Source organism: Pinus tabuliformis, chromosome 5_2, assembly GCF_031772625.1.
Source record: "Pinus tabuliformis cultivar Carrire ecotype Pingquan chromosome 5_2, CPIR1, whole genome shotgun sequence".
Taxonomy (NCBI): Eukaryota; Viridiplantae; Streptophyta; class Pinopsida; order Pinales; family Pinaceae; genus Pinus; species Pinus tabuliformis.
The window spans coordinates 455162736-455175541 of NC_142306.1; positions in this window are offsets into that span (position 1 = coordinate 455162736).

Genomic DNA, 12806 nt, shown 5'->3' on the forward strand with positions numbered 1-12806 from the left:
TAGGGAGATTTGGGGACTAGAATAACACCTAGGATTAATTCTATAGTAAGAGCAATGTCCCTTTTTGGAGGTAATACAATAATCTCTTCCAAAAAAATATTAGAAAACTCCTGAATTATTGGTATCCCCTCTAATGTATCCAATTTACCCTTAGATTTGTTGTAGCACACCTATACCACATAAATCTGGTAGCCTTTCCAATGCACTTGCCTAATTGGTTAGTTGTAATGGGTCGCAATTCGATATTTCTTTTAATGCCATGTACTTCTTGTTTACTTCGTTCCTCAATGAAGAAGCTAATGGTGTTGTCTCTACATTTTACAACAGATCAATGAATCTCTAGCCAATCCATCCTAATTATACATCATAGTATCCTAGGGGAAATATATTTAAAGTCATCTTAATCTGTTGTCCCGCAATTTCCATAGGATAATCTTCTACTTTAGTAGTGACTCTTATTTTTTTTCTCGTGGCCAGTTGCACTAGCCAAGGTTTTTTGAATTTAACCGCTTGTAACTGACAACTCCACAATTTTAGGACTGATATAAATCAAGCTTTCTCCTGGATCTATCAATAAATAAATAGAATGATCAGCGATCTTACCTTCGAATTCCACCATCACAATTTGATATCCGGTCTGGTGATCATCCAAGGTTGCATTAAGTTTTGGTATACTCCTCGCCTCTTGAAGGTGAGTTGTCATCTCTGTACGAGCAGGGTAAGGACTATTTTTATAACAGTGGGGTTCTCCACAGCCCCAACACTGTAAGGGAGGCTTCTGAATTTGTATAGGTTTGAGTTTGCTAGACACCTCACCCTGCCTTCTCTCACCCTGAACTTTCAACCTCTGTTGATTCTTCCCTAGGTGACCATTTTGCTGCTTCTGAAAGGTATTTCTTTGTTGAGTCATTTTCGTGTTCTAGTTAGAGAAATTGTTCTGTTCTTTTTTATTCATCCAGTTCTTATCGTTTTCCCCTCTTGTCTTCATTTGCTGATAGCAAAGTCAGGATTTACGAATGGCTTCATCCATGGTATTAGGATTATCAAATTCCAGTATTTCCTTCATAAACACCGAGAGACTGCTAACACACATTTGTACCTTGGCCTTCTCCTCACGGATATATGGGACATATATTAATAGAGACGTGAATTTGGTCGCAGTTTTTTTTTTTAATCTCTTGGACCTTTTTATGCCAGAAGAATTCTCATACCCTTCTTCATTTGATCTCCCTCAATCTCCGGACGATTTTCTTCTTGAGCATGCACCTCGATTATGTTTCCCCCATCTGGGCTACGTACGAGATTTCTTTGATTTTGTCTATGAGACAAAATTTTCAAAATTCTTTCTTGTTCCAGCCTTAGTCATTCATTGTCAGCTCGCAAGTTTGCCATTTATATTCACAACTACTGCACTATTTCTAGCAACATGGTGTTGGAATTGTTAGTCTCCCCTCCTAGTTGAACCCACATTTCTAGGTTAGCTTCAGAAAAGGGTACATTTCCTGAACCCACTGACGCTCTTCCAGGTGGGGGAATTCCAACTCCTCTCCTCATGGTTTTGTAGCTATCAGTTTCTCTGTGGAGCATTCACAGTTTGTTATTCTCAGGGGCCCAATTCACACCGCAGTATTTGAACTTAGTTCTGATACCACTTGTCACACATAACCCATAATTAATTCAACGTATATAATTTTTGTTTTTACATCAATTACCAAAGTTACGGATACATAGCCTTTACCATGCATGTACACCATAATTAATTTAGTTAATTATACCATTGGGAAGCGTATTACCTAACAATTATTCAATCACAATCTTTAAGTAGATTCTTTGTTGATTTAACCTGTATGGATGTACTGTCACGCGGATTAAATAGGTTCTTGTTAAATTTCAAGGTTTGATGTTGATTAAATGAAAATCGATAACTCCAAATGGTGGGCCTCGAACATTCGAAGTGCCATCTGGGTGTACAACATTTCCTTTACCACACGACAATTGTCTAGTGCTTGGATAAGATATTGGATTGGACGACTGAGATCACCGAGGGAGGGGTTAGGGTAACCACCTACCCGGATCGCCATTGTTCGCAGTGATTCTCACCCTCATTCACCTAGGGACCTATTTATGCAACTCATCCCTCGCTCTCTCTCTCTACGGTGGAAAAATCATAGGGATGAAGTGTTGTTGGTTTTCCACAAATCCTATGTTCCACTAGGTTTTTGGTTTAGCTACCATCCCAATTCGTGGAGATTGCTCTCAGATTTTAGCCTTGTTCAAATGGGGCTACCCCGCTTGCAGCGACTTGGGTAAGATGTTCTGGTTATTTGAGTTGTTTTATTGTTCTGGTCTGGTGCATTACATTAAACTGCCACTGACTGGCTTTCTTTTTTGCTGTGCATGTCAATCTGTAGAGTTCTAGAGTGGCCATCAGGCTCTTCAACCTTTGAGGACAGAAAAAAAGAGCCAATTTTCGCTACCAAGTTGGTAATACTCTCGGTTTTGTGGCTTCCCATTATACTCCCTTTTCAAACTCCACAGACTTTGGCTTTCGGTGAGTCTTTTCCACAAACCCTCCAAGATTATTAATTTTTAGCCTTGTAATAGTTGAACTGATTATGGGTTCCACCCCTTTTCTTTTCCAGTTGTAAAATCTTTTGAGGGTTAGGTCCACAACCTCCCTCTAACTAGTTGAAGGTTTATTGGGATATGTTATGTTTTTAATCTCTTATGTAGATGAAACCACTGCCATGAAAAACCCTTTTGGTTGAAAAGATTTTAATGAGAAATTTCCCCACAAGCTTTCTCTGTATTGACCCTAAATTCGCTCTATGGTTTTACTTGATTTTTTTAACTGTTTCATGAATTATGTGTGTACTCCACCGCTCTACCTTCTAGTGTATGGATGTTTTAGTTACGGCCAACAAACATTTGTTATTATGAAAACTTTGCTCGTGATCTCTTACTTAGTTCATTCAACCCATGAACATATTAATTTATTCTAATAATTAATAAACTCATCATTGGACCTCCCTATTGCTGTGCATTAGGCAATATGCTTGCTCTATTTATACAAAGGGGTTGACATTCTTGCTCTATTTATACAAAGGGGTTGACATGCTGATAGCAACTTCCTTAGCATTAAAACTAAACTCAATTCTCAAATAAATATTTATTTTTATTTATAAATTCAATTCAAAAAATTAAACATAGATATTATTACAATAAATTAAACAATAAATTCTACCGGTCTCCAAATTCATTAATTTTACCAAGCTCTCCTCGTGTCTCAAAAGGCGTTATAAGCCTCAACGATTTCACATGTTCATGTTTTAACGGCATTATAAGCCTTAACGATTTCACATTTTCATGTTTTAAGGAGTATTAATCCTATTGCTGATTTCTTCCTCAAGTCAATCAAATTTTATACATAATCCAATTGAAAATATTCGGATAGGTTCTTTTAAAGATTCTTGGACAAAACCAAGGTGAAAATATGCCGAGATCTATAATAAACTGTACGCTGAGATCTGTAATTATTATTATTATTATTTTTTTCCGAATCATCAACCCTTCAAACCGTCTCTAATAAATTAATACTAATTATTATTATTTGATATTAAAATTAAAAAATCTTTTAATTTACTTAAAAATTAAACACAAAAAATCAAGGTTATATCAATTATATTTCTTAAATCAGTATTTCAATTTTTATATCATTAAATCATCTAGGTAAATAGATTGAAATTCACATATTTTTTTACCTCGATGTGATGTAAAATATTGTTGTCTGATTATTTTATGTTCTAGAGTTTTTACCTAAAATTTACAAAATAATTTTTGGTCTTTTTTATTATTATTTTAAATATATTTTTGATTACATGAATAAATTCAAGAACATAACTAAATACCATAATATTTGTCCCACTTCCGGAGATTCTCTCCGATGACGCCGCCATATGTCGATGAGTTTGTCCACTTCGATACGTTAAATATTGCGCCAGATGATGAGGGGAAAACATTTAATTGTGAATGTAACGAATGTTATACAGGCCCCGATTGTTCCCAAAGGGTTATCGACTGTATTGTGGATGTTTACAGGTGAGTTTGAATATCATAATTGAATTCAATTCCCAGGTCTCATTAGGTGTTTAATTATCTGACGAAAGGGTAACCTGAATATTGTTCTCTAGTGGGGATCCTCTATTTCTAGAGCCTTTCTGGATCCGGAATGCCGAACCAAGCGCAACGGTGGTGACCGGCTGGTATCGGATGAGCTATGGCATACTCCATGGTCCAACAGTATTGATATCGCCAGAGGGATCCAGCTGCAGGCCTAAACAAATGATTGGTTTCTGGTGAATGCATTATAGCTATTAGAAATGTATAACAAGTAAATTAAAACGTAGTAAATCAAACAAAAAAAATTTAATTTGAAAATAAAGTATCATTAGTTTTGTTCCTGCTCCTCTCTTGCGTAATCATAGTGGAATCGACCTGCTTTATTATTATTAAATTTCTCAGAGTTCTAGTAGTATCAACTTAGTTTATTCGTATCATAGTGGAATCGACCTGCTTTATTATTATTAAATTTGTCAGAGTTCTAGTAGAATCAACTTAGTTTATTCGTATGATTAGATCTGTCACATTTTGCAACCGATTGTATATAATAATGGAAATGTTTTTAGTGTGATTTTTTGGATTTTCTGGTACTTGAATCTGGTGGAAACATTTGAGATGAAATTTTAATTTGTTTCATTTAAACTAGTTTTTTGATTGTATATATGGATTCACCACCGTGAAAAATCCTTAGGGCTCTTCCATTGCACAGAGTTATCCATCAAGTTTGTGATTTCAATAAATTCCTATGAAATTTTAGAGAAATTTGACCGTTAAAAAACTCACTGTAAAAGCTTCAAAAAATTACATTAAAAAGAACTCCTATAATAATACACGTTTATCAACCATCATAAGCGATCTGCGCACAAAGGTGACCGGGCGTAGAGACGCAGAAGCAAGTTGCGGAAGCCGCCGTCGCTGACCTAGGGACGGATCGAGCTGACAAAGGCGAAAAGTCGAGTCCGCGTGGATGCCTCACCTAGGTCATCAATCATTGGTCATTTCTCTTAGCATCCGTCATCAATTCGATCAAGAATACATCCCATCTCTATCAAAGTATAAATTGATCAATGCTCAGGCCCATGAAGTAATATCCATCTCATCTGCAACATGGTGCCCCTGATGCTAGTGTCAATGTGTTGTGCATCAATTAGTCACATCTATCCTAGCATTATCATCCATATGTGTGAGGTTCATCTCTTCAAAATGAAAAGCTCCTCCCATCAAATCAACTCTCAATGTTCCATATCTAGGTCCATGAAGAAACCTCCATCTCATATGCAATATGTCATCTGTCAAAAGGTAAGTCTACACCTGCCTCATCATCCATGTGCTGCCCATGGTCATAAACCAATCAGCCACCATGTCTATCAAAGTGGTCAAGTCTCATCAACTCAACCCATGCCCAAGTGCTACCACCAAGGCATCACCATCGTTGCAACTCCATCAACTCCAAAGTGTCTTGTCTCGATCACATCCATCAAGTCACTCCCTCTGAACACACCCCATAAATGTGCCCAAAAGTATGCATCCCATACTACATCAAAGTCAGGTACACCACTAACCTCAGCTCCTTAATGAATCAAATACTCCAATACCACCATAACATGAAGTCTCCAATGGCTGCAACTATCTCAAGTCATCATGAGCTCCCATGAATCATCTCCATCCAACATCTCGACAAGCATACATGTCTCGATCTCAAATGCCACTACAAGATGCCTCTGCACTCCATGTGGTAGGAATACTCTCATAGTCTACTCACAAATCCAACCAGTCCATGGCCTTGTTGTACAAAAGTGTACAACATCCCCATTGGCTTATCTATAAAATGTCTCCATGTCGCATCGACAAGTCCATCCACACAACATCCCTTCCTTGGCACTCCTCATTGCATGCTCATATGTGACATTTCTATAAGTGCTCCTGCATAACATCCCTGCAAGAAGTTTTCCATGCTCCATCTATTCAACTCGATGTCCATGACTCTAGCTTCACATGTTGTCTATCAAAGTAGACTCGTCACAACATCGGCCATCTCATCTTAGTCCTCAACCAGGTTTAGTGCTCTTGGTCATTCAAACCATATATCACCTCATATGTCACAGGTTCCTTCCATCTCATTTCCTCCCCCACTAAGGTCCACCAAGGCTACCTCTTGGTCTCAGCCATGAAGAAGTCCACCCAAGTATCATATCAGCGAAGCTCTGGTGTGCCCTTCCTCCAATTTGTCCATGAGTCATCTCGGGAACTTAGCCAATTCTCCATATGGCTAAAGAATGATCCATCCTCCACAATGATCATCGCATACCTCCTTTGTCACGAGAATTTGCACCTTCTGCCATAATATCACAAATTGCCCCAGCAAGCTTTGCAATAATCAATGTTTGTTGCTTCTCCACGCAAGGTCTCATCGTAGACATCCATGGCAAGGTTGCCCATTGCATCAAAAAATTGTCTTTCCCCTTTCTTGCATATGGCCCATCCTCTAAAATCTCCAATGAAACACAAGTAACAACAATACTTACTTCATCATGAGGCTCTTCCATGTGAGTGCCTTCATCCATCAATGTCTGCAATATGTACGATCCTGGTCCAACTTGAGAAATCAATGGTGCCTCAAGTTCTTCCTCCATTGTTGTGACATCTGCAACATACTCATATATCACGGCTTCTTCTCCTTCATTGTAATATGTAGCTACATCCTATTCCATTGCCCAACCAAGTCGAATAAGCTCTTCTTCAACATTCCTTTCCAAGACCTCAAGTTCATCTCGAATCAATGGGTTCTCTTCTTTAATACGCCTCAACCTGTATAAGGTTAGCAAGAGCCTCAATTGGCATTCTTCCCAACTTTCCATGTCTTGTCGTTTAGCTTGGCCCAAGCACAACACTTCACCCCTTCTAAACCTGTCACGAAGTGCAGTGATATCTACTTCATTTCGAATATCCAATCGACAAAGCCACGTGGAAAGAGGGATCTCATACCATCTGTCATGCCCCTATCTTGGCAGTAGTCTTTCAATTGCACATAGGCAGGTGCGACACCACTACACTTTTTCCTTTTACCAATACTAGAGTGTATGGACTATGCATAACTCCAACACTTTTTAAAATTCTCCAATTCTTCAAGTGTTAACAATGCAGTGGAATAACATTTACTTCAATTAAAATTCATCATATTCATTATGCCACGGAAATCATAAATCATACAAGTATACATAATTATACTTGGGAGGGGCAATTCCCGTAAATTTTATCCAATATAACATACAAATGTAATGTACAATATCTTACAATTACAAGCTTACAACAGTCTTGTGCTACCAACTTCCTTGGCTTGCATAATCCACCAAGTGTCATGTCACAACCTTGCAATTGCCCAGTTGCCTACTGCCCACACAAGATATGTGGAAATCTCAAGTTTCCTTTCCTTAGAACAATTCTGCAATTGTATTGTCACACCGGTCGTTCAGCCTTGCCCACAGTCATTTAGCTCGACCCGCGGTTGTTCAACTCTACCTGCAGTCGTTCAGCCTTTCCTAGGATGTTTAGCTCAGTCCGCAGTCGTTCAACTCGACCCACAGTCGTTCAACCTCACCCAGGCTGTTCAGCTCGGCCTATAGTCGTTCAGCTTGGCCGATAGTCGTTCAGTCTTTCCCAAGTCCTTCAAAATTGCCCAAGTCATTGAAGTTTGTTGGCGGCCATTCAAACCCGCCCAGGTCGTTCAACCCCGCCTAGGCCCTTTAGCTCGACCAACAGTCGTTCAGACACACCCACGCCGTTCAACTTGGCCTGTGGTTTTCTTCGCTTGTTCGACCTGCGACTTCGCCCAAGCTTTGGTTTTCTCCTTATGTCTCCCAAACTCCACGAAAGTTTAGACCAAGTTTCGCCCTTGATGTTTGGTTGTTGATTGATATCTTGAATGCTCTCCATCATGGCATATATATACCCATGTCTCCACACTCAAGTGACACAGTTGTCCACCCAAGTATGGGTCAGCCTGCCCATTTCTACACGTCGGCCTGACCACATCTCCATGTCTGTCGGGTCCACTTAATTTAAGTCGGTCTCCTCCATCACATACCCAAGTTGGCCTATAAACTCTCCTGTCGCATGTCTTGGGGCACATTCGGCCATCGCACATGGGTGCGCCCGTCCGTCAAACAAAACTGAGAATGTCTATGCACGACTCGACGAACATAACCGAGAATGTCTCCACATGACTCGTCACACATAACCGAGCTCGGGTGCTCGTTGCACACGTGGGTGCACTCGACTCGACTCGTCACATAAAACCGAGAAGTCTACCCATCGTCGCACATAACCGAGTTTGCCTCCACACAAATCATCACACATAATCGAGTTCAGGTGCCAGTCGAACATGGACGCACCTGACTCAACTTGTGGGCCTTACATCCTCCCCCACTCTAAATAAGGTTGTCGTCCTCAACAACTCCACCATATCATCGCAAAGTGTTGCTAGCTCCAAAATCTCCAAAATGTCCATGCTACCTAACTCTGCTCTATCAGTGCACAAACCATCAAGGCTCATGACTCCATGAAGAGAAAAGTCTCCTCAATCCATGATTATCAACCACATCCATCACAATCTCCACATGCTGCCCCACCGTGGAAGGTTGGTCCCTCCAGCTCAAGCTACATGCTATCATTACAATAGATGTTGTGTCGAATCATCATGTGAACTACTACCATGATACTGCAACTCAACTCAAACATATCTCAGTATACTGCTAGCCTCCATGACTTGAACTAGTCGAGTGATTAGTCCAACCATCACGCTCAAATCACGAAAATGCACCTCCTCATTCCATCATGGGTTGTTTCTCTTAGCATCTCGTCATCAACTCGATCAAGAATCCATCCCATATCTATCAAAATATAAATGAATCCATGCTCAGGTCTATGAAGTAATCCCCATCTCATTTGCAACATGCTTCCCATGATGCTGGTGTCAAGTGCTGCATATCAGTAAGTCACATCTATCCAAGCATCATCATCCATATGTATGAGGTTCATCTCTTCAAAATGAATATTTCCTCCCATCAAATCAACTCTCAATGTGCCCTATCCAGTTCCATGAAGCAACCTCCATCTCATCTGCAATATGTCATCTATCAAAGGGTAAGTCTACACCTATCTCATTATCCATGTGTTGCTCATGGTCATAAACCAATCAGCCACCATGTCTATCAAAGTGGTCAAGTCTCATCAACTCAAATCATGCCCAAGTGCTACCACCAAGGAATCACCATCACTGGAACTCCATCAACTCCAAAGTGTCTTGTCTTGATCACATCCATCAAGTCACTTCCTCTGAAAACACCCCATAAATGTGCCCAAAACTATGCATCCCATATTGCATCAAAGTCAGGTACACCACTGACCTCTTCTCCTCAATGAATTAGATACTCCAAGGCCACCATAACATGAAGTCTCCAATGGCTGCAACTATCTCAAGTCATCATGAGCTCCCATGAATCATCTCCATCCAACATCTCGGCAAGCATACATGTCTCAGTCTCAAATTCCACTGCAAGATGCTTTTGCACTCCATGTGGTAGGAATACTCTCATAGTCTGCTCACAAATCCAATCAGTCCATGGTCTTGTTGTACAAAAGTGAACAAAATCCCCATTGGCTTATCTGTAAAATGTCTCCATGTCGCATCAACAAGTCCATCTGCACAACATCCCTACCTTGGCACTTCTCATTAGATTCCCATAAGTGACATCTCTATACATGCTCCTACATAACGTCCCTGCAAGAAGTCAACCATGCTACATCTATCCAACTCGATGTCCATGACTCTAGCTTCCCATGTTGTCTAACTAAGCAGAATCATCACAAAATTAGTCATCTCATCAATCAAGTTTAGTGCCCTTGGTCACTCAAACCATATATCACATCATCTGTCACAGGTTCTTTCCATCAGTGCTGCCTCCCCTACTAAAAGTCCCCCAATAATGCCTCTTGGTCTCATCCATGAAGAAGTTCACCCAAGTATCATATCATCAAAACTCAGTGTGCCCTTCCTCCAAGTTTTCCATGAGTCATGTTTGTCACTTAGCCAATTATCCATATGGCTAAAGAATGACCCACCCTATACAATTATCATCATGTACCTCCCTTGTCACGAGCATTTTCACCTTCTTCCATAAGGTCACAAATTTCCCCAAAAATATCTGCAAAAATCAATTTTCCTTACTTCTCTGCACAAGGTATCATTGTAGACATCCATGGTAAGGTTGTCCATTGCATCGGAAAACTCTCTTTTCCCTTTCCTACATATGGCCCATCCTCCAAAATCTCCAATAAAACACATGTAACAACAATACTTACTTCATCATGAGGCTCTTCCATGTGAGTGTCTTCATCCATCAATGTCTACAATATGTATGATCCTGGTTCAACTTAAGAAATAAATGGTTCCTCAAGTTCTTCCTCCATCGTTGTCACATCTGCAACATCCTCATATATCAAGACTTCTTCTCCTTCATCGCAATCTGTAGCTACATCCTGCTGCATTGCCCAACCAATTTGAAGAAGCTATTCTTCAACATTCCTTCCAAAGACCTCAAGTTCATCTCGAATTTGTGGGTTTTCTTCTTTCATACACCTCAACCTGTATAATGTCAGTAAGAGCCTCCCTTGGCATTCTTCCCAACTTGCCCTGTCTTGTCATTCATCTTGGCCCAAGCACAACGCTTCACCCCTTCTAAACATGTCAAGAAGTGCAGCGATATCTGCTTCACTTCAAATATCCAATCAACAAAGCCATGTGGAAAGAGGGCTTTGATACCATCTTTCACGCCCCTATCCTGACGGTAGTCTTTCAACCACACATAGGCAGGTGTGACACCACTACACTTTTTCTTTTTACCAATACTGGAGTGTATGGACTACGCCTAACTCCAACACTTAGCCAATTTTCCAATTATTCAAGTGTTAACAATGTAGCGGAATAAAATCTACTTCAATTAACATTCATCATCTTCATTATGCCATGGAAATCATAAATCATACAAGTATACACAATTATACTTGGGAGGGGTGACTCCTGTAATGTGTGCCCAATATAACATACAACTATAATGTACAATATCTTACAATTATGATCTTACAATAGTCTTGTGCTACAAAATTCCTTGGTCTGCACAATCCACCAAGTGTCGTGTCATAACCTTGCAGTTTCCCAGTTGCCTATTTCCCACATAAGGTATGAGGAAACAATTTTGCAACTTTTTTGTCACACCGGTCATTCAACCTTGCCCACAGTTGTTCAGCTCGTCCTACAATCATTCATCTTTTCCTGTAATCATTCAGCCTTGCCCAAGCCATTTAGCATGACCCGCGATCGTTCAGCTCGACCCGCAGTCATTCAGCCTCGTCCACATCGTTCGACTCGAACCGCAGTTGTTCAACTCGACCCATAGTCGTTCAGCTCAGCTCACAGTCATTCAACCTCGCCCAGGTCGTTCAGACCCGCCCAGGTTGTTCAGCTCGTCTCGTGGTTGTTTAGACCCACTTAGGTCGTTCAGCGTGTTTTGCGGTCATTCAGACCTGCCCAGGCCGTTTAGCTCAGCTCATAGATTTCTACACCTCCGACTTCGCCAAACCTTCGATTTTCTCCTTATGTCTCCTAAACTCCACGAAACTTCAGACCAATTTTTGCCCATGATGTTTGGTTATTAATTGATGCCTTGAATGCTCCTCATCTTGGTGTATATATACCCATGTCTCCACACTCAAGTGAAACAGTAGTCCACCCAAGTATGGGTCGGCTTGCCCATTTCTACACGTCGCTGCAGCCACTCCATGTCCGCCAGGTCAACTTAAGTTAATTCAGCCTATAAACTCTCCCATCGCACGTCTTGGGGCGCGTCTGCCCATCGCACATGGGCGCGCGCATTCACCACACAAAACTGAGAACGCCTCCTCACGACTCGTCGCACATAACCAAGAATGCCTCCGCACGAATCATCACTGATAACCGAGATTCGGCGTCCGTCGCACACGTGGGCGCACCTGCCTCGAATCATCGCATAAAACTGAGAGGTCTACCCACCACTGCACATAACCAAGTTTGCCTCCGCAGAACGTGTCACACATAACCAAGTTCGGGCGCTTGTCGTACATGTGTGCACTTGACTCAACTCGTGTGCTTGACATCCGTGGCAGCAGTGATTTTTTCCTTTTAGTGAAGGGTTCCTTCTATAACTATGACGAGGTTATTACCCCAAATATGGAGATTTTCACTATCTTTGTGAGACCACTATCAACAGATCCTTCTGCATGTAGATCAAAACCATAGATCCCTTCGCCTCACTTGCAGTTAGGATAAAAGATTGGATGAGAATCCCATATGGCAACATTTGGCTCCTACATGGAGGTAGGAAATGCCAAGATCTAAAATATCTCATCAAGCATGACATAACTAAGGATACCTTGTGTTAGAGTCGCTCTAGTAGCCCTCCACCAGAGATCAAAGCTCTTTGCATTTCATAGTTAGGTGTCTCATCAGTGCCATCATGTTGCATTCCGTTAGGCATGCCATAATCTCGGTGGAAGGAGTTTATGTCGTTATTCCCCTCTTGTTTGGCACTACTGGTTCAGGTTTGTTCGAATAAATAAAGTCCTCAAAGGGTCATTCATTTTGCTTTAAGTTT